This window comes from Sorghum bicolor, chromosome 4 (genome assembly GCF_000003195.3).
Source record: "Sorghum bicolor cultivar BTx623 chromosome 4, Sorghum_bicolor_NCBIv3, whole genome shotgun sequence".
NCBI lineage: Eukaryota > Viridiplantae > Streptophyta > Magnoliopsida > Poales > Poaceae > Sorghum > Sorghum bicolor.
Genome location: NC_012873.2, coordinates 20,804,623 through 20,823,570, shown reverse-complemented (window position 1 = coordinate 20,823,570; position 18,948 = coordinate 20,804,623).

The window sequence follows — 18,948 nt, the reverse complement described above, 5'->3', positions numbered from 1 at the left end:
GAATACGCTTTCTTGAAGTGCACTTTCTCATGTCTTTTGCGCCTTTCCACATGTCATACCTGAAATAGATATTTGCAACAAAACTTGTGGAAAGGTTAGTTCAAAGCCCTACCATCTATTTATTTTATTTATTAAAATGATTTTTACAATTATAAGATAAGGGGTACCAACATTGGTGGCATTTTGTGTCATGAGTTCTCACGGGAGAATCCTCCCCATCATTTTGTGATTAGCTTAGTGCTAAGTAAGCTCGCTTAGCCAAAATGAATGGTGGATTGGGGCATAAGTGAGGTTAGGGAGAAGGATTGTCATGAAAATTTTCCTCTAGTCCCTTGGATCGCTTATGGTCAATTTGTTAATTCCATTTTCCTAAGAAGGTGAGGGAGAGGCACTAATTCCTAGGAATGCATGTCGACGGCCACCTGTCTTACATTCTTGCAACACTCATCCTAGAGCCATAAGACCACAAATACTAGGAGCTGTAGGGAGATGGGCCCAATATCATGATTGGTCGATCATGATTTGGCCTCCCCTAGGCTCTGGTGACACTCAAACAGAGCAAAAATGCCTTGTGCAGTAAAACTTCTTTGCTTAAAGTCACAAAAGTTACCAAGCTAGCTTCATCTAGATTCTCTAGTAGGCATGTGAAGCAATTCATGTCATGAAATTCAGTTTTCACTTTTGATATGACCACGCCAGTAAGCAAGATGTCACAAGCTCCAAGTCAAGCTACAACCACTCAAGTTTTACCTACACCGACACCATCCCAAGTCATCGATGGACTGGTTACACGTAGTCGTGCAAAGAAGCTACAACAAGAGGTCCACGCGCTACTTTGTGAGATTCATTTTAATGTTAATGAGAATTATATTCTACCTGAGTGTTCTACCTTAATTGTACTTAGGTATATAGAAGAAGAGAAGGATGAATCGGACCCTGAAGAACGAACCACTGCAAGTCCTAGAAGACACGTCAAAAACGGACCAGTGGAAGTCAAAAACGGACCAGTGCAAAGAAATCTTCAGAACTTTTTAATCACAAAAGCTATAAAGGCCTATGAGGACTTGTTGGAAAGCTCGACGAGTCTACTTCCCAATGAATCTAGTGGCGACCAGTTTTGATACACCATATTGCCTGTAGACCAGAATTAGTACAGACTGCTCAGAAGGTCAACAGTCTGTCGTGACAGAATGTTGGTACAACTTGCCGTGCAAAACTGTACGAATCTACAACGTTTCGTGGTACATGGCATACATTGCTGGAAAGCTATTCGAGTCTAGTTTCACACGTAAGAAACGATTCATCATTTGGACTTCCCAATAAAAAGTTATGGTCAGTTTATTTGAAACTGCTCTGGAGGCCAACAGTCACGCGAAGCCAGTTCCGGAATCCATTCAGAGGGGTCCTTTCACATTGCCTTCACCCAGAAACTCTATTTCGTTTTCATACCTATCTAGGAGGGTTGTTCCTAGTATAAATATCCCCTACCTCTAAGCTATCAGCAACCTTTGATGATTTGATAAACTACATGATATTGCAGCTGTGCTGCTGAGTGCCTTACTCAACCTTTGTTCTTCCTTGTTCTTCTTGGACTTGTGAAGTGAATCCTCTGGGTTCCCCTACTTCGTGCTCTACGGCTTCCGTTCGGCTGAGCCGTACTGTGTGGATTAGTTCCAGATTGTGGTTCTGCGGTCGTTTGGAGATCGAGTCAAAGTCTTCGTGGTTTCGGTGCCTCTCTCCCCGTCGCTTGGTCGCATCCAACCTTTGTCAGGTATAAAGCTAGTTACCCACTGTTCGCAGCAAGTTATCCTTGTTCTTTTGATCTACTGTCGTGAAGATCGGGCCACCCTCGTACCGATTCATATCGGTAACCTATAAACTGGTATCAAAGCTTTCGTTGTCACGGTAGGTCTCACAATCATCCACATATTTGTTACTGTTTTGTTCATCACCTATAGTCCACTGAAAAAGCCAAAAAAATCCTAGAGCCGTTTGACGGTACTGTTATCTTGTGTTTTTGTGTTCATCAAGTTGCTAGTCACCCTTTTTACATATTTTGTATCGTGTTTCATTTGTATCCGCACCCCTGTTAGCATAAAAAAAGAGTTAAAAAATCAGAGAAAAAAAAGTTCAGAGAGAAAAAAAACAGAGATAGAAACATCCAAAAGAAATGTAAAAGAAGAGGAAAGGGGTTATATTGCGGTTTGCTCACTGAAAAATTCAGTTTACATATTCAGATTCTTGGTGATTTATATACCAGCAACATTATATCTTTTGAGCACATCAAATCACTTGATTTTCAGTACCGTAGCCTCCCTTGTTTAGCCACCTATAGCTCCACCAAAAACTGAAACCGGGACATTCGACTCGTAATCCTTGCGACCTCGGAATCACTTCTGTTGAGCTGCTACACTAGCACAATTCACTGTCCTTGAGAACAGGAAAGAGCATTGGTAAGTAAGAGGTAAGATTGTGTGATTCCACAAATTTACCCATTCCACTATATCTTGCATAAGTGCTAACATGCCAGGATCCAATTCGAGCTTTCGTGGTGGTCGATATAGAGAAAAAGAAACATCAGTTTCGCGGGCTGAGTTACGCCAACTACAAAACTCACTAGTGGAGGCAATGGAGAAGATGTTTGATGAACGTCTTCCTGTGGTGCGCGGTCGGGCTAAACAACATAGCTCAGCCAACTCTCGTCGTGGTCTCTTTGGCCACAGTGGACAACATGGAGGAGGTGCTCATGGGCATAGCATTCGCCCCTGTGTGCTCATTGATGATGAAGATTACTGTGTGTCCCCCAAAATAAAAATTCAGCAAGAGTGCCACCAACCAAAATTGAGTGAGAGAAATCAAAAGGAAAAGATGAGACATTCCACCATACGTGAGAAAGAGTGGCACCAACCAAAATTTAGTGAGAGAGTTAAAAATAAGAAGATGAGAGATTCCACAATATTTGAGGAGAGCCACAAAACTCTATGTGAGAGTGATCCGCAAAAATTGAGAGAACAAAGAGATGAATCATGTGAGGAATTATTTACTTCTAACATCATAATACCTTCTATTCTTGTTCCTTTTGCGATGCAGGTTCATGAAAAAAATGATGTTGTGAATTATGGTCAGCCCCCAATCTTTGATGAGGAAGAACAAGTTATTGACAATGACAACGATACACAATCATATGTGGCTTCACAAGACGTTGAAGTAATTGTGCATCAAAACCTATGTGAGAATGAGAGCCACATTGCCAAAATGAGAGAGAGTGAAAACAAAAGTGAGTTGAGTGATTCCACCCGCTATAAGGTTGAGAGTGTCAACAATGAGAGTGTGAGGGATACACCACAGAAAAATAGATATTTAGAATGCAGGCCAAGTGAGGATATCTTTGAAACTAACACTCTCATCTCTACTTCTAGTTTTGTCTTTCCAAATGTACAGGTTGGTGATGAGAATAGGGAAGAGATGGATGCTCAAGACAACACCATACTTGTTGGGAGAAATCAAAAGGTAGCCATTCAACTAAACCCATTGTGTGTTGCCCAAAACCTGAACCATGACATGGATAACGGTAAGATTTCAGAGGTACAATCATTGCTACTTGCACCACCAAAAAGTCTAAAAGTTATTTACAATAAATCAGATTTGAGTTTGCAAAATAAAATGGCAAGTAAATATGACAATACATATGGTTCAAATGGGATTAACCATACACAAAATATTTGCACTGATTTGATTATTTCACATGTTCACCCGTGTGCTGAAATTTTGCAAGTTGATAACCAATGTTCAATCATACATGATCTTTTCTATGGTTTGATATGGTTCATATACATGATGATTTGCATTCATATGTGTGATACGATGCATTATGTTTCAATACTCATACATCTTAGAGATGGCTGCACATTTCTCAACCCTTTAGTTAATTCATCAAAACCATCTAAGATTAACAATGAAGGTAAATATTCAGAGATTCAAACCTTGGTACATATAGAATCATTGGATTTAAAATACATGAAAAATAAATCAAATCTGATTGTTCAACGCATACTGAGTACTTGTGATATCACTGTTTCAGCAATAAAACATAACCAAAACATTTGTGCTGATTTGACTAGAACTCATGTTGATACAAGTGCTGAATTTCTTTTTGATGAGAGTCTTTGTACTTTGAATGATCCTTGCAACACTTCATATAACAACAAACAATACCTCATTCAGTCGATTACTTGTGCTGATTTGTTTACAAGGATATCTCCTCTTGAATGTTTGTGTTATACTATGCTTAACATGCCTATCAATATTGAACAAATGCTTGAGAAAATTTCTAACATAACATCTTTGAGTTCAATGAATACTACTCATAGCTTCCGGTTTACATTTGTCTTGATTGGAGAACATGTTGTAGATACCTTCCAGGTTCATGCAATTTGTGTAACATATAACAAGCTTGCTGATTTAGACTCAAAAATGTTGAGAGATAAACAAAGTGAGAAATCTTTTAAGATGCAACAAATGCTTGGTGCTTATGGTTTCGATCAATTCATGTTGTCAGCATGTTCGTACCATCCACTTAAAGATAGAAATCTTGTGCAAAGCAAAGCCTATACACAGAAAAGTTGTTCATCCACACCTTGGAGCATTGAGTTTAAAAATTATACTTCTAAACCCTTCAATAAATTTTGCTGCCACAATAATTTTTGGAATAACATTAGTTCTCAATATCCATTTGATGAAAAGTTTGATGTTCTAAAGATAAAACATGACAACATGAATCAAATGATTGGATTGGAAGAAATTTTTGTGCTACCATCCTCTAAACTGTATGCAGGTTCACCAAAGTTGAGAGAATGTTTCTTACATGGAAAAGAAAATAATGCAAAAATAATTCAAAATGAAATAAATGAACAGAACAAAAGGAATGATTATTGGAATTATCAAGTACGTCCACCCTCTATTTTGTCTAAGCTATTTTCAGGTAAACAAAAGTCGTGGACGACTTTTCTTCAAGAGAGGGAGGATGATGAGACCATACCAGGGCAATCAACATTCAAGCATCCACTCAAGGTGAAAGCTATACATAATTTAAAATTATTTAGGTTTCCACATTCAAGGCTACTACTTGGTTTATATGATTATAGATTCAAACACCTTGCTATCATGGAATAAGAAGATTGCGATGCTATCACAACATTACAAACCGATGTCCTAGCACAACTCTTTGGATCAGAAGAGTTAGAGTCGAGGACGACTCCTTTTCAAGAAGGGGAAGATGATATGACTATGCCAGTAAGCAAGATGTCACAAGCTCCAAGTCAAGCTACAACCACTCAAGTTTTACCTACACCGACACCATCCCAAGTCATCGATGGACCGGTTACACGTAGTCGTGCAAAGAAGCTACAACAAGAGGTCCACGCGCTACTTTGTGAGATTCATTTTAATGTTAATGAGAATTATATTCTACCTGAGTGTTCTACCTTAATTGTACTCAGGTATATAGAAGAAGAGAAGGATGAATCGGACCCTGAAGAACGAACTAGTGCAAGTCCTAGAAGACAAGTCAAAAACGGACCAGTGGAAGTCAAAAACGGACCAGTGCAAAGAAATCTTTATAACTTTTTAATCACAAAAGCTATGAAGGCCTATGAGGACTTGTTGGAAATCTTGACGAGTCTACTTCCCAATGAATCTAGTGGTAACCAGTTTCGATACTCCATATTGCCTGCAGACCAGAATTAGTACAGACTGCTCAGAAGGTCAACAGTCTGTCATGACAGAATGTTGGTACAACTTGCCGTGCAAAACTGTACCAATCTACAATGTTTCGTGGTACATGTCGTACATTGCTGGAAAGCTATACGAGTCTAGTTTCACACCCAAGAAACGGTTCGTCATTTGGACTTCCCAATAAAAAGTTATGGTCAGTTTATTTGAAACAGCTCTGGAGGCCAACAGTCACGCGAAGCCAGTTCCGGAATCCATTCCGAGAGGTCCTTTCACATTGCCTTCACCCAGAAACTCTATTTCGTTTTCATACCTATCTAGGAGGGTTGTTCCTAGTATAAACTAGGAGAATACCCCGCACGTTGCTGCGGGGATTCCACATAATTTAAAAAGAAATTAGACTATTTATATTTATAGTTATATGGATGAAACTATCTTAAATTAATTTTAGTGAATGATTTGGCTGGCCAACTAAATGCATGGTAGTGGATGAAGAGATAACTATCATAATTATATGTGCTAGTTGGCTATAATTGCAAGTTCTAGTGGATTGTTGATGTGGATAGCTTGCATGTTGAGAGAATTCTCTAGTGGGGTTTAGCTTTATAAGAGTATAAGATATCCCCTACCTCTAAGCTATCAGCAACCTTTGATGATTTGATAAACTACATGATATTGCAGCCGTGCTGCTGAGTGCCTTACTCAACCTTTGTTCTTCCTTGTTCTTCTTGGACTTGTGAAGTGAATTCTCTGGGTTCCCCTACTTCGTGCTCTACGGCTTCCGTTCGGCTGAGCCGTATTGTGTGGATTAGTTCCGGATTGTGGTTCTGCGGTCGTTTGGAGATCGAGTCGAAGTCTTCGTGGTTTCGGTGCCTCTCTCCCCGTCGCTTGGTCGCATCCAACCTTTGTCAGGTATAAAGCTAGTTACCTGCTGTTCGCAGCAAGTTATCCTTGTTCTTTTGATCTACTGTCGTGAAGATCGGGCCACCCTCGTACCGATTCATATCGGTAACCTATCAACTTTGGCATAGACATGAGCATTGGATTGTGTGATGATGTTGCAAAATTGAGCAGGTGGACCCACCAAGGGCAGGTCGGCCGACCTGGCCTTGGGCCCCACCTGGTGTCCATTTGCTCAGCATGTTAAGCAGAGGTTGATTTTAGGTTTTATTATGACCAACTGTGGTCGACAGAAAAAATGTTTTGATTTAAGAAAAACTAAGAATTAAATGCTGAATTTTAAAAGTTTGAAAACTCACCTTGGTTTGACTTTCCTGGATGGAAGCGCAGTTGCTTCATGTCCTTTCATCAGGACCTCCCTGAGGTGTTGTAGAGGCCTTCTTGGGTGGAGGCACTATTTTTCTCTTCCATATTTGTTTGGCTTTTGCCCGTGGTTTTGATTTAGCCTTCTTTTTGGTGTGCGTCGGGGCAATAATTGTAGCCAGCTCCCTAGCCAATATCATTGAGCACTGCTCAACTTTTGGCTTGAAGTTGAATTTCTCCTAGGCCCCATTGATAGTGAATTGAATTTCTCCGACTCCAACATCAATATGTGCCTTGGCAGTGCTGAGGAATGGTCTCCCAAGGATGAGGGGGACCTTCATGTCAACTTCCATGTCAAGAACTACGAAATCCACAGGAACGAGGAAATCGCGTATCTTGACAGGGATGTTATCAGCTACTCCCACTGGATGGCGAATCAACAGATCCACTAGTGTTGGCGACGCTTATTATATAAAAATAAATATCTTTTTATAAATAAAAATAAATAGAAAATAGGGCTTTGATCTAATCTTTCCACGAGTTTTGGTATATATGCTATTTTCAGGTATGACACGTGGAAAAGTGCAAAAGATACAAGAAATGCGCAATGCAAGAATTCGTATTTAGAAAAGACGCAAACCAACTCCAATAGAGAAAAGCCCACAAAAGATGAACTGGACCCATCCATAACCACGAGGAGGATCAGGGCCCAGAGCACAACCGACCATGCGAAGGTGGTGGCCAAGGGGGCCCACCCAGGTTGCGGGCGCAACCAGGTGCGGGCGCAACCCTGGTGGCGGTTCCCAGGCCCCACCTTCTTCTGGCGGTTGCATGGCGGCATGCATAGGACGGTTTCACCTACTACTATATTTAGATCCCACAAACCATCCTAGTTGAGCTATAAATAGATGGCTCCCCTCTCATTTGTAACACACCATCATTTGGAGCAACACACCTCACATTCTACACTTGTTCTCTTTAGTTTAGACTAGTAGTAGAGCAAGGCAAAGCTAGCAAGGAGAGCTTGTCTCCTTAGAGGATCAAGAGTGTCTTGGTATGAATACAATTATGCCTTCATCCATGAGCAAATTCTTATATTCTTTATACAATTATGCTTGTGATCTAGAGTATAATCTTGTTCATATCATGATCATAGTTTATGAGCTAGTTCATAGTTCTAGCTCTATGTTCTTGATATGTTCATCACAGTTCTTCATCGTTCATCAAGTTAATATGAATAGAGGAAGAACTAGGGATGCGATAATGGTTCTCTAGGCTGTAATGGTCACCCTTAGCCGAGCCTGTCCATCCGAAGGGTTGGGGTCCCGGGAGGCTAGGGGGTGTTTCCAAGTACACGGGCATGGTGCTCGGGTATGCAGAGACCCGAGGATATGCGGGTATCCCACGGGCAGAGGGGTAGGTGGCAGGGTGGTGACAGCCCTGTCATCCTTCGTATTCCCCCACGTTCGGATATTCGGTAGGAGTCATGTAAAGTCTCTATTTGCTGGCAGACCAGCTATGGAGATCTCCCCAGTATCTCAGACTTAGCTCTAACTTGTTCTTATTAGCTAGATGACCTCCTAACAGATCTGTTGTATAACTTGTATACGACCATGCCTGCTCGCGTAGTTGTTCTTTTATTCTTTGTTTTCCCTTTATTCATTGAGGTTGCTCCGATGTGTGTCCGCTATCAAATCAACTACATACTTACCCCTGTTTATACTATGTCTACCATGCATTTCAATAAGTAATCATGTTTATAACCAAAGCTAGATGCGTTCACAATGCCTTCCTACGGGAAATTATAAATACGACACCCCTGAATACTCATGGGTTGAAATGCTACAATGATAGTTCTGTGCACTTGCAGAGTAATTTATTCCTATAAGTGAGCTATCGATTGGTGTACCTAAGTACCTTTACTTAATATTGTAATCCTTGTGCACCCACACGGCACCGGGCCACAGCTTTGCGTATCATAAGTAAGGATGGTTAGGAAGGCCAATCTGGCAATTCTAATCATCAGTAGCAGACTGCACTGCCTAGGCCCGCGCCGTAAAGAGCCTTGGGTTATCATTCTGAAGTGATGGTGGTTAGTATATGCCAAGAACATTTCTAGTGTTATCATTAGGGATGGACTCAAACTCTATCTTTAGTGGTTTCGCTAAGAAACGCCAACAAGCTTTTCTGGCGCAGTTGCCGGGGAAGGCAATTGAAAATGCAAAAGCATCTAACGTTGGCATAAACATTGATTACATATGGTAGCCATAGTTTAAACGGGGTAATTTTGCTGTTTTCTTCCTCCTTTTTATATGGAACGAAAACAGGATAGTGTATGAGCGGTTTCAACCTGCCAGAAAATTTCACCGACAATCTAGAATGACGCCTAAGGAAGAAGAACAAGAAGAAATTTGTTTCTTCCTCTGCTACTTCTCCGACAGAAGAACCGGTCACTTCCGCACCATCCACTTTAATCGTCATGGCCAAGTCACTCTGCGAGAACTCCACCCCCGCAGTCAATATCGGGACTGGAAACTTTGAACTCCGCACTGGCCTACTGACAATGGTGCAGGCGAACCAATTCTGTGGCTCGCCAAGTGAGGATGCGAACGCACACCTGCAGAACTTCCTTGAGCTGTGCGAAACCATCATCATTAAGGATGTCGCACCTAACAGCGTCAAGCTCCGTTTGTTTCCTTTCTCCCTCTCGGGGAAAGCGAAGCAATGGTTCTATCAAAGTAAGGAAGCAGTCGACACATGGAACAAAAGCGTCGCAGCGTTCCTCGCCAAGTTCTTCCCCATGAGCAAAACAAATGCTCTTAGGGGAAAGATATCAAACTTCCAGCAATCTTCACTCGAGTCCATTCTTGAGGCTTGGGAAAGGCTCCGGGAGTATATCCGCGCTTGCCCTCACCACGGAATGGAAGGATGGCTCGTGCTGCAGAACTTCTATGAAGGCCTCACAGCCATGTGCAAGGGGCACGTCGATGCCGCAGCTGGAGGTGCATTCCTCTCCCTTACCATCACTAAGGCCACAACCCTCATCGAGAAGATGGTGGCTAACCAGAATTGAGGAAAGGGACGCAAGACACAAAAGGGCATGCATACCGTTAAGGAGACGGATTTGCTTGCCGCATAAATAGACATACTCATGAAGAGGTTGGAAGGATGTGCCACCGATCCAGCTACTGGCATTGTCCAGGCCATAGACTCACACATGACGTGTGAGGACTGTGGAAATGTTGGCCACATGGGGAACAATTGTCCTGAAACCCAGGAAGATGCTGCATTCATCAACAAGGAGTTTCGCCAACAACAACAGCAAGGTAATGGGTGGAACAACCAAAATCGCCCCCAAGGTAATTCCTCGTTTAACTCAGGCTTTAGTTCTTCCCAGCCTTCGCTTAAAGATCTTGTTCTTGGTCAGGCCTAGATAAATGAAAACCTTTTTAAAAAGCTTTCCTTTAATGATAAAATGTTTGAAAACATAAACACAGAGCTTGATGGCCTCACCACCTCATTTAAAGAACAAGCGTCTTTCAATAAAAGAGTAATGTCTCTGTTGACACCATTTTTGGGCACGTGTCTAGGATGGCAGGATAGGGTGGCAGTACGATGCGGGTTGCTGATGAGGATGGTTGCCGATGAGGGAGAGGTTGAATGTGACTAAGTCCACAGGCAGTAATATGGTGCCGATGGCTGGATAAAAAGGTCTGCCGATGACTATGGCAAGGGGATTGCCGATGATGCGAAGGAGGAGTCCGGAAGCTGCCAGTTGTCATGTGGAGGAGTTTCGGTTTGTCACGAAGGATAGTTTTATTATTTCCTTAATTATTTGCATCGTTTTGTATACGGATTCCGTGTAATTTGGAATTCGAATTCTAATCGTGTCTGGTTGTAGCTCTTTGAGCAGGGTATAAATATAAACCCTAGGACCTTGTAATAAAAAATCAAGAAATCAATCAAACACACGTTTTTACTCATATTCCAGCATCTACTTTTCGACGACTTCGTCATACTTTTTCCCTTTTATTACGAGTTCTTAGGAATTCGTCGACTTAAGCTCGGCGTATTCTCAAGTTCCGCGTGAGTACCTCTTAGCCGTGACATCCGGGCGCATCGCTGTTGTCAGGACTAAAGTATTCGAGTTATCACCTTTGCCGATAGTAAGGTCAAATCGGCTGGCACGCCTTAACGTTTGAATTGGGTATTAGCCCTTTGTGTTTGCAGATCAGTTTTGCATCAACACATCTTTTGGCACGCTCGGTGGGACAGATTCAAGATCAAGATCAACATGTCGATCTCTGACCTCGATCAAGAGAACGTCATCCCCGTGACGGAGGCCAACCTCAAGGATGAGCAAAAGCAAGCTATTGCCCAAGCCATGGAAGAGTTCAAGCAGCAATGCCTGAGGTCTTTCAGCATAAACAGGAGCGGCGAAGTGGTCCAGAAAGATGCACTGCCGGCACCACGGCAGGTCACCTTTGACGCCAATCCTGGCAAGCTTCAAGATATGGTTGACAATGCCATCAATCGAGCGTTGATTAACCAAGCTGGTGTACTGTCTAATACGGTTTTCAACGCCGTGGCAAGAACTTTCAAGGAAGGACAAATCCCGCCAGATTATGTGGGGCCCTCCCATCATCAGCCAACGGCACCAGAGGTCACGGCTCCATCGGCTGCCTTGACGAATGCAAGTGCACAATCTGCCGTCCCTCCAAGTACATTGGGGACTACTGGTGCACTATCTATGCCGATGGCAACCAACCCACAAATTTCAGTTGGGCAGCATAAACTGATAACAGATATGTTGGCATCGGCAATGTCAGGGTTGACTCTTCCTCCCAACTGGTGGGGTTATGGTATGCCTCCAGAGTTGACGCAGGGAACATCACAAATAACTGACATGAGGGGCAAAACTCCTATGACATCGGCACCTCCCAATGCGCCGGTGAACCAGAGTCCTCGGTATACCACAACTACTACTGCAAGGCCTCACACTGGGAATCCTCAAGATTCAATGTTTCAGATGCCCAACGCATCGGCAGAGTCAATGCTGATGCAACAGAGGCCTATGGCCCAGTCGGGGTATGTCAATTCAACGACGGTACCCAATTACCAATCATCGGCAGCACCTATGCCGATGAACGCTAATAATGGATGGCTTGGACAGCAAGCCTTTCCACAATCGCCCCAGCAGGGTTATCAGACTACAGGGTTCCAGCAAGGGCAGGTCTATCCCAGGTTCCAAGGTCAGGGGATTCCCAACCAGCCAATAAATTTTGGACAGCAACTCGGAGGACAGCCAATCGGTGGACAACAATTTGGTGGTCCGCAGATTGGAGGACAGGTGACCAATACAATGTTCCATGCAGGTCACGTCCCGAACAGACACGTGGAGGTTCGCCACCAAGTGCCAGATCCGCAGCCGCCTCATCGGCAAGATGCCGATGCGTATTGGGCCGATAAGATTGCTGAAGTAATGAGGGAACAATTTGGGATAAAACCCAAAGTCAACACTTATTCTTATCGGACACCGTATCCTCGAGCGTATGATTTGATCCCGCTTCCACATCGGTACAAGGTACCGGATTTTACAAAGTTTTCCGGACAGGATGACACGTCAACCATGGAGCATGTCAACAGGTTCATTATTCAATGTGGAGAGGCTGGTAACAGGGACGAATTGAGGGTTCGTCTATTTTCATCATCATTGTCTGGATCGGCCTTTACTTGGTTCATATCATTACCTCCCAACTCAGTAATTACTTGGGCCGATCTAGAGAAGCAATTCCACAAATACTTCTTCTCGGGGGTTCATGAGAAGAAGATCACCGACTTGGTCAAGTTGAGGCAACGTAATGATGAGTCGGTTGAGGGATTTGTGCAGAGGATACGAGAGGTCAAGAATAAATGCTATAGCCTGGTTCTGGATGATCGGCAGCTAGCCGATTTGGCTTTCCAGGGTTTGTTGCCACATATCAGGGATAAGTATGCCTCTCAGGAGTTCGAAAGTTTAAGTCATTTGGTGCAGAGGATATCTGATCAAGACATCAAGCCTTTCGAGCCTAAGAGGGCATGGAATAAGAAAGTGTCATTTGTTGATGAAGCAACAAGCTCAGATTCCGATGAGGAACCAGTAATCGGTTTGGCAGAGTGGGTAAAAAACAAGAAGCCGATGTCTTGTCCTTTTGGGCAGAAGGAACCAGAGAAGTTTGCCTTTGACACCGCCAAGGCCGATAGGATATTTGACTTTCTACTTCAGGAAGGTCAAATCAAACTGTCACCTAACCACGTGATCCCATCGGCGGAAAAGTTGAAGAGGATGAGATATTGCAAGTGGCATAATGCAACTTCACATGACACCAACGAGTGCAAAGTATTCAGACAGCAGCTGCAATCGGCTATAGAGTCAGGGAGAATCAAGTTTGACAGTTCCAAAGCCCAGAAGCCGATGAAGATAGACCAACATCCTTTCCCGACAAACATGTTGGATGCTAAGGGGAAGGCTAAGGTCTTAACGTCGGAGACAGCTGAGAAGAGTGCATCGGTAGATCCTCAGCATCAAGTTACTACTGCCGATGCGAGAAGTAAGGGCTTGGTCCAGGAAGGAACTAGCTCAGGAAGGCTTCCTCGATCTGGTATCGTCATAACTCATAGAAGGCCTCGAGAGAGATGGCAACAACGGGAAGATCGGTATCGGCGCCAGCAGGAAGATTATCAACGGGAAGAAGAAAGACGCCGACAGGAGTGGAATCGGCACAGGGATCATTGGAATTGCCCATTCTTCATCCATTGTTGGGAGGAAAATATCAAGCTTCCTACTGTCAGAGACTGCCCTGAATGCAACGGTTATGATCGGTACGATAGGAACGATCGGCGTTATCATGATGATGAACGGCGAGCTAATGGGCCGATCAGAGGAAGGGTGTCAGTTCATGACCGGCTGGGGGGCAGGTTCAGTGGGCACAACAGACTTAGTGACCGTGTCCAGTATTTTCCCAGGAACCAAGAGGAGCTCGAAGGAATGGCTGATGCGCGGGTTCCCGATGAATTCATATTTTGCAGGGATGCTAACACGCATCGCATGGAGTCAAGGGAGAACCGACGCCCGACGGCAAGGCAAAGGCCACTTCCTCCATGGTGCCCTCGAGGATTAACCAAGACACAGAAAAGGAGATTGCAACGAGAAAGGCAAGAGGAGCTAAACAAGGGAGAGAACTCTGGAAGTCGGCAGCCGTCAGACACTAAGAGGGAAGGTCCATCGGCAGGCGTCAACATGGTCTTCATGTTGCCGATGGAGTTTCTTGCACCAGCCAGTGACGATGAGTTGGAATTTTCTGATCAGATAGCTCAGTTGGCTCTGGATCCGATGACGGCTATCTTTGAGAAACCTGCCGATGACGAGAGGCAGCATCTTAAAGCTTTGTTCCTCAAAGGAAGGGTTGATGGGCAGCCAATGACCAAGATCCTAGTTGATGGTGGAGCTGCTATTAATATTATGCCGTATGCAGTATATCGGAAGCTTGGGAAAGGGGATCAAAATTTGACCAAGACCGATATGATGCTCAAAGACTTTGAAGGAAACGTGTCTCCAGTCAAGGGGGCGATATGTGCAGAGTTGACCATCGGCAGCAAAACCTTGCCGACAACCTTTTTCGTGATCAGCGGAAAAGGTGCCTACAATTTATTATTGGGGAGAGATTGGATTCATGCCAATTGTTGTGTCCCATCTACAATGCATCAGTGCCTGGTTCAGTGGGTAGGTGACAAGATTGAGATCGTCCCAGGAGATTCTTCTTATGTTATCGCATCGGCAGAAGCGGATACTTACGAAAGGACCAGGTGCATTTCAGGAGAAGTTTGGGAGAAAGATTTTCTCAAAGTTGCCGATTATGAGATTCCACCGATCCAAGCAGTCGGTTCTGACGACGGTTTTTAATGGATAGATTCGCCGATGATGGAAAATTACGCCAGGGATTCACATCGGCCGATGATTTGGTAGAAGTAGATATAGGTAGTGGTGATAAGCCTAGGCCTACTCTTATTAGTGCTAAATTAGATCCTGAGTGTAAGCGACAATTGACTAGTTTGTTAAAGGAATATAAAGATTGCTTTGCTTGGGATTATACAGAGATGCCTGGTTTAGACCGATCAATTGTTGAACATCGGTTACCCATAAAGTCTGGATTTCGACCACATCAGCAACCAGCCCGCCGATGTAATCCTAACATTCTACCTGATATTAAGGCCGAAATCACTAAACTTATTGAAGCTAAGTTTATTCGGCAGTGTCGTTATGCCGAATGGATTTCCAATGTTGTTCCGGTTTACAAGAAGAATGGGAAGCTTCGGGTGTGCATTGATTTCAGGAATCTCAATAAAGCTACGCCGATGGATGGATACCCAATGCCTGTCGCCGATCTACTGGTTGATGCTGCGGCTGGCCATCGGGTCATCAGCTTCATGGATGGTAATGCAGGTTACAATCAAATATTCATGGCAGAGGAGGATATTCCAAAAACCGCATTCAGGTGTCCTGGTCATGTTGGACTATTTGAATGGATAGTCATGACTTTTGGGTTAAAGAATGCTGGTGCTACTTATCAAAGGGCTATGAATTTTATATTTCATGAGTTCATCGGCAAGCTCGTAGAGATTTATATTGATGATGTGGTGGTTAAGTCTGGAGATTTCTCAAAGCATCTTGCCGATTTACGAAAAGTGTTGGAGTGCACAAGGAAGCATGGATTGAAGATGAATCCCAACAAGTGTGCATTTGGCGTATCGGCAGGGCAGTTTCTTGGTTTCATGGTACATCAGAGGGGTATTGAAATTAGTCGAAGATCTATTGATGCCATCAATAAAATAGTGGCCCCTACCAATAAAACCGAGCTCCAATCCTTGATCGGCAAGGTGAATTTTATCAGAAGATTTATATCGAATTTATCTAGGAGGATTCGTGCCTTCAGTCCTCTTCTTAAATTGAAAGCCGATCAAGAGTTTGTTTGGGGAGAAGAACAGCAGTTGGCTCTGGATGAAATCAAGAAGTATCTAGTAAATCCTCCAGTTTTAGTTCCACCTCAACAAGGGAAGCCCTTCAAATTGTATTTATCTATCGATGGATCGGTTATCGGTTCAGCTTTAGTTCAAGAATTTGAAGGGAAAGAGAGGGTAATTTATTATTTGAGTAGGAGGTTGATTGATGCTGAAACCAGGTATTCGGCCATTGAGAGAACTGTGCTTATGCCTATATTTTTCATGTATCAAGCTGAGACATTACCTGTTGTCGGCCGAATGTGCTGTTGTTTGCAAAGATGACGTGGTCCGATACATGCTATCTATGCCGATTATGAGTGGTAGGATCGGTAAATGGATTTTAGCGCTGTCGGAGTTTGATTTGCGTTACGAATCGGCTAAGGCAGTCAAAGGGCAGGTTATGGCCGATTTTGTGACTCAGCATTGCGGTCTAGTGGAAACCTTGGAAATTGCACCCTGGACGCTCTTCTTTGATGGATCTACCTGTGACCGGGGGGCAGGAATCGGCATTGTATTAGTTTCTCCTAAGGGGAGGAAGTATGAGTTTTCCTTGCCGATTGTTGCTACATCAACAAATAATCAGGCTGAGTATCAAGCTCTGATCAAGGGATTGGAGTTGTTAAGAGAAGTTCGTGCTGATGCTGTTGAAATATTCGGGGATTCTATGTTGGTTATAAATCAATTGGCCGGAAGCTATGAATGCCGAAGTGAAGTTCTCATAACCTATTTCGAGAGAAGTATGCAACTGTTAAAGGAATTCAAGAACTTCCGATTGGAGCATGTTCCCCGATTGTATAATGAAGACGCTAATCGGTTAGCTCAGCATGCCTCGGGATATCAGCCAATGATTAATGCGACATCGGCAGTCGGTGCCGGTGATTGGAGGAAAGAAATTGTTGATTATCTAAAAGATCCATCCAAAAAAGTTGAAAGACGGGTTCGATTTCAGGCAACCAAGTATGTGCTCCTTGAAAATGAATTGTATTATCGAACTGTCGACGGAATTCTTCTCCAATGCTTGGGTGATGATGAAGCCAGAAGTTTGATGGGGGAAATCCATGAAGGAGTGTGTGGAGCGCATCAGTCAGCTTTTAAGATGAAGTGGATGATTCGAAGGAATGGATATTTTTGGCCAACCATACTTGAAGATTGTTTTAAATATTTCAAGGGATGTCAAGGTTGTCAAAAGTTCGGTAATATCCAGAGAGCACCCGCATCGGCTATGAATCCTATAATAAAACCTTGGCCGTTCCGGGGATGGGCCATCGATCTGATCGGCCAGATTTATCCACCATCTAGCAAAGGGCATAAGTTCATTCTAGTTGCCACTGACTATTTCACTAAGTGGGTCGAAGCTATTCCTTTGAAGAAAGTCACATCGGCCAATATGATTGATTTTGTGAAGGAGCATATTATTTACCGATTTGGGATTCCCCAAACAATTACTACCGATCAGGGCACCATGTTCACGTCAGGGGAGTTCGATGAATTCGCAATCGGTATGGGAATTAAAGTGTTGAATTCTTCTCCTTACTATGCTCAAGCCAATGGGCAGGCCGAAGCGTCTAACAAAGGAATTATCAAGCTTATTAAACGAAAGATTGAAGAAAATCCTAGGCGGTGGCATACATTGTTAAATGAAGCACTATGGTCTTATCGGATGGCTTGTCATGGATCAACCAAGGTGTCACCCTATCAATTGGTGTATGGACATGATGCAGTGTTGCCTTGGGAGATTAAGGCTGGATCTAGGCGATTATCTTTTCAAGATCAATTGGCTGCCGATGATTATGCCACTTTGATGACCGATGAGTTAGATGATTTAGCAGGGCATCGGTTAAAGGCTTTAATGAGTATAGAAGAAAATAAGAAGAGAGTTGCTAGATGGTATGATAAGAAAGTAAAGGCTAAGGAGTTTGCCGATGGGGATTTGGTATGGAAGTTGATTTTGCCAGTCGGGACTAAAAGTTCGAAGTTTGGGAAGTGGTCTCCTAATTGGGAAGGTCCTTATCGGATAAGACACTCAGCTCCTGGTAATGCCTATATTCTAGAAACTCTCGAAGGAGTTGAATTTCCCAGAGCATTAAATGGCAAATATTTAAAGAAGTACTACCCCAGCATATGGGTCGACGCATAAAAGTTTAAGTGCCGATAACACTCCTATCGGCTGGATTTAAATGTTCAGGAAGCGGTCATTATCTAAAGATATTTTACTGTGCGCAATCTCCTGGTCGGTCCATCGGCGATATTCTATAACGGTCATCTTGCCGATAGGCGGATAGACGGGGGGTAACCGTTTTTTGCGAATATCCTGGTCAGAGCATCGGCAGATCTTTATAACGGAATTGTTGCCGATGTACGACCAAGAGAGATGCCCGTTTAAGAAGTTGGGGATTTCGAGGAATCTGCGGGGGATTAGGATCTGAGTTGTCCAGATTGAGGTTGTCGGTTACCAGATTAGGAGCATTAATTGCGGAGAAGGCATCATTACTGCAGAGAATTTCGGAGCATTAATAGTTTTATACTCCGAAACTGGGGGGCATGTGTTGACACCGTTTTTGGGCACGTGTCCAGGATGGCAGGATAGGGTGGCAGTACAATGCGGGTTGCTGATGAGGATGGTTGCCGATGAGGGAGAGGTTGAATGTGACTAAGTCCACAGGCAGTAATATGGTGCCGATGGCTGGGTAAAAAGGTCTGCCGATGACTATGGCAAGGGGATTGCCGATGACGCGAAGGAGGAGTCCGGAAGCTGCTAGTTGTCATGTGGAGGAGTTTCGGTTTGTCACGAAGGATAGTTTTATTATTTCCTTAATTATTTGCATCGTTTTGTATACGGATTCCGTGTAATTTGGAATTCGAATTCTAATCGTGTCTGGTTGTAGCTCTTTGAGCAGGGTATAAATATAAACCCTA